Source organism: Salvia hispanica, chromosome 3, assembly GCF_023119035.1.
Source record: "Salvia hispanica cultivar TCC Black 2014 chromosome 3, UniMelb_Shisp_WGS_1.0, whole genome shotgun sequence".
Classification (NCBI taxonomy): domain Eukaryota; kingdom Viridiplantae; phylum Streptophyta; class Magnoliopsida; order Lamiales; family Lamiaceae; genus Salvia; species Salvia hispanica.
In genome coordinates this window covers 31,581,299-31,586,479 of record NC_062967.1, presented here as the reverse complement: position 1 = coordinate 31,586,479, position 5,181 = coordinate 31,581,299, and positions in this window count along the sequence as shown.

Sequence of the window (5,181 nt, the reverse complement as noted above, 5' to 3'; positions counted from 1 at the left end):
TAATTTCGTTGTAAGCACGTTTATTCATTTTGCCCTTTTTTTAAAAATACTATTAGCTTGACAAAGACATAAAATTTTGAAAGACAAAATTAATACTTAATATACATAAATTTAAATTTTTGAAATATTATAGTTAATTAGATTTAAAGAAAATTTTAATTTGGGGGTTTTGGTAATTTCCAATATGTTTTTAAATATTTTTTATTTTTTTGGTCATATTGTTAGCTGGAAGGACGAAGAGCAATAGAAATTTCAAAACGTAATGCTAACTTGAAAATTCCAACAATTTTAATGAAACACACATGGGCAATAATTTCTTTCAATCTTTTTTTAAATTATTATGTTGAACCTCTTTTACTTTGTTATTGGGGAAAAAATTTGGGTTAGACAACGACGGGGGCCCTACTCTTTTTTATATAATTGGAAAAAAACTAATAAAAGATGCAAAATAATATTATGTGTGTAATAAAAACAAAAATGAACCCAAAAAATTTATATTGGGGGAAAAAAAAAATTACTTTAAAACTTTTCATTATTTAAAATGGAGATTCTTAAAAATAATAATAATAATAATAAAAATAATAATAATAATAATAATAAAAATTTTATTTAAATTTAGAAAATTTTTTAAATATATTAAAAATAAAAAAAAATGCATATAGTTTCAAATTTATATAAATAGAAACCATAATAATGTTTATAATGTAAACTTTTTTATTTATTGTGTAGCATATAAATGCGAGTATGAATAATAAATATGTAAATGTAAACAAAATAGAAGAGCTCAAATTAAAACAAATTAAAATGAAATAGCAAAATTGTAAATGGAACAACAAAAAAAAGGTAAAAGACTCGAACCCAGGTCTTAGGCGTTGATATAGCCATTACGTTTTTGGGGGTACCATCGTCCCCCCTTTTCTTTAATTGGATCCCCCCTGAAATGATCAATGGATATTCATAAAAAAAGGATATTCTTAGGGATATTCTTTAAATATTTTGTTTTTTTAAGAGCTTTGTTGTAACATTTGTTGTTTGTGTTTTTTTTTTTTTTTATTGACTTTTATATTGTATTTGGGCTGAGTCTTTTTTTTTTTATAAAAAAAGAAAAAAAAATACAACATAAATGTATTGAAATTACAAGGATAAAATATAACAAGTATTGCCAAGTCGAGTTGACTTTTCCCAAAAAATGAAGCTAAATCAGTGTCAAGGGTAAATGATGAGTTGCACCGGGCCTTTAAAAGCTCCATGCAATTAGTTAAAAATGTGAAGTTTAAGTATATGATTCAATGTGATTTGAAGTTGCAAATTTACTCCTCTTTGAAATTTAACACTTGAGTGGGGACTTTTAAACCCGTAAGTCCGACTAGACGGCCGATCACGGCAGACCGACCCAGGGGTGGAGAGAGATAGACTAAATAAACCCCCTTAATGATCAAATATTTTTTTTTCAAGGGCCCATTATTTCCAACCACTTATTCTTTTATTATAAGGCCCCCCATATTATACGGATCAAATATGATTGTATATATAATATATCGACCAAAGGAAAGCTCTAAATTTCGAATATTTTATCTTTATGATTTTCTTTGTCCCACGAAAGAATGCCTTATCTTATATGTAGTTTTGTTGTTCCAGTCATACTGCAGAATAAATTGAAAGTGCAACCGCAGATTTTACTTTTCAAGGTAGTTACCATAATTAATGCTAAGTCAATATAATTAATCCCTATAAAAATATGCCAACTTAAGGTAGAGTAGTACCCGTATTCATTTTTCAAACCGATATATTATGTTTTTTTGTAGATTGCTGAAATTGATGTTCATCTTTGTGGACACATGAAACTGATGTAAGTTTTTAATAATTCATTGCCTATATATCTGGTCTTGTCATAATTTTTGGGTACTTTGAAAAAACCAACAAATTTTGTCAATTTGTAATCAATCCTGCAACTTGGTTGAATTTTTATGTACAACCGATAGGAAAAAAAAAATACTATGTCAGCTACTTTAAAAGTTGGGAAAATTTTTTTTAATACGGGGCAACTGATAAAAAAGTCAAAGTTTTGATATGATCGATCATTTTCGGGCAAAAAATTGACAAAATTAACCAACCCTAGTGGTTTTTTTTGGAAATTTCCCCCAATTTTTTCCACCAAATATTGTACTATATGGCTGATTTGGATCCACTGCTTGGGCTATATATTAGAGGACATCTTTTTTTTTTTTTGGATTGTTTAATCTCAAAGATAATTAGAAATTGTTTCATCTTTTTGCATGCTTGCTGTTTGTTGTAAGTATTTAGGGGAGAAATCATTTTTGTTCTTTTTTTAGTATGATATGAATGGGGTTTTAGATTAAAAAAAGACTATACTTGGTTTTTTCAAAGAATTGTGGTTTGTTTAGCAAGGTCATGCTTATTATCAAATTTAACCTTATTTAATCACCGCCATTAATAATTACTCCATAATTTAATTATAATTATAATTGTTATCTCAAGGGGAAGTTTTTGATTTTGTACTTGTGTGACGGATTAAAACACAAACATGATTACAAACAAATAAAACAGACAACGTAAAAAGTAGTAGTAAAAGAATAGAAAAAGCGAAATGTGAAAAAAATATATATAAGGGGTGAGTGATACGGATGCATGGTTAAGCCAATAAAGATAGTCTTTTTAATACTCCACGGTTTCGATTTTGAAACTGTGATTGTCTATCGCGAGTTGAACTAGAATTGACATATCGGTTTTATGAGTTTGTTTAGGTTCTGATTTTGATTCCGAAATTTTTGGAACCATAGTTAGTGTTAGTAATTTGCGATTTTGGCCTATATGGACATTTTTTGGGAAAAGTATAAAAATAAGGCTACTTACGATTCAGCTTCACTGAAGAGTAAGGGAATATATAACTTACAGATCTGAATTGGACCGTATTAGGGCATTCCGCGATGGGGAGGATGCGACTCCTAAGCCCAGTCCTCTGCACCATACATCAGCATTTTGTCCTCCGCCCCTTCCACGCAATTGGGCGGACTGTATCCACGCCTAAAGCCTCGTCTAAACTTTTTACTTCTATTTTGTATTTAAATAATTTATGCAAATATATCAAGCAAAATAAATAATAAAAACGCCACAATTAAAGGCAAATCCTACATTTGCCCAATTAAAAAAGCTTACAAAATAAGAGTAAAATGAAAAAGTTGCAAAATGAGGCCTTGGAAAAGAAATTGCACTAAATATAAAAAAGAGGCTGGTCTAGAGTAGTCCCAACTTGCGTTGAGGCCACATGATCATCCGCTTGATGCCTTCGGTCGGCGAGGTTGGTCAGCATTCTGAGAGGCGCGTTGTCATAGCAGTCCAACAGATCACAATGATCGGAGGAGGCTACCAAATCCGAGTAGACAGAGCCAGTCAGTCGCGGGCGTGAGCTCCGAAGTCCTGGCCCGGCAGGAGCACAGTCAGTGGCGGATGATGTCGCCTGCCCTTGCCCTTGGGCGGAAATGTGGGTCAGGGGCCGCGGGAGGGACACGTCGGTGTGCAGGAACTCTCATCCTCGAACAACTAGTTGTTGAGGTACATTGGAATGCGATTCCATTGCTTGTATAATCGGTGAAGGTGCGCTTGATCTCCCTCTTCTTACTTCGCCGTCGATTGAAACTTACCACTTGATAAGGCTAATTTCATGCATTGGTTATATAGTGAAAAGCATCATTTAAATTTAGTTAACATGTTTGATTAAGCCGGTGTGTGATGAAAGCTAGATCCGGGGAGATATTGGAGGAAGCAGTCTAGCGGAGCAGAGCGAGAGAAATTGATCAAAGCGAGAAAAAGAAGACGAGGAGGAAGGAGTTAATAGGCGAGGGCAACAAAGTCTATCTATACCTCAGCTGGAGCCCCACCTCAAACGCTATAAATGGAGGAGTAAACTACGAAAAAGGAAAGAGAACTTTTGCTCACACTTAGCTCACACACACACATGAAATAAATTCGGAAGGATGGTTAAAGAGTGCGTTTTGAGTTGATGGTTCGGAAAGCGTAACACCGTCAGCGTGAAATGAAGATACAATATTTAATTCGGTTTGTTGTTTCTTGTTTTCGAACTCCACTTTCGGGTCGAATGTAATTGTTGCTTAATTTCCTATGCATTTATTGTTTTGGTTCATTTACCACTTTGTTGGAGTTGATTTATGTTGAGCTATTTTCTCTGTCGACATGGTGTTTGATCTGAATTCGATTGTTGATCTATGGTGTTGTTGTTGATACAGCGGAGAATCAAATCTGTTGTTATGGAGCTGTTTTGGTTGGAGTTTTGTGTCGGATGCTTGGATCAGGAGTGGATAGCATCGAGTTTTGGATCTGGCGGGGAGATAGATTTGTGCATGAATTTCAAGTGTTATGATCTGTTTTTGTTTGGCTTAGATCTAGTAGCGTAGAATTTTTGCAATTATCTTTTTAGGTATGTCACCTACGTTTTGAATCTGATTGTTTGTTTTAAGATACGCGTCCGATTAAATTTACCTAAGTGTTCTTGCGAGTCCATCGGAGGAAGATGAAGTCATTTTGAGTTGAATTGCTTTAGTTGAATACAAACTTTTCTTTTCATCCATTATCTACCTTTTTAGACTTTGGGTCCCTTTGCATTTTAAATTTTTTGGTCTAGGTAAATTAGTTACGAGTCTTTAGATCTAGTGATTGTCTAGTCTTAGTTTTCATGCAAATATTCATTTACTAGATCTAGTGATGGCATAGCGAGTTCATTTCTAAACCTAGTTTAATTTCCTCAAACCCAAAAAAAATCGCGATGGCGGCAGCAAACCAAAAAAAAAATAGTTTCGAGATCTCTATGCATAATCATTACGCATCCATCTCTGTGGGATCGATCCTACTTCCCTGTGCTAAATTTTAGTATTCGTGGTTGAGGGTTTTGAAGAGTGATACGTGTATCCAATGGTAAATTCTCAGTTAAGCGAGTTCCTAGACCACAACGATTTAGTTGATTGGATCTAGGAGAGCTTGATAATTTTACAAGCACTAGGAAGAGACGAGTAATCACTAAACACACAGCACCTGCGCTTCAAATGGCGCTGGTGCCGGGGATGGATGGCGTAGTTTTTTATATATGTTTAGAGATTTGGTGTATATAGTTTTAATTTTTTTGTGTTTCTTTTTGTTGGCTTGAGT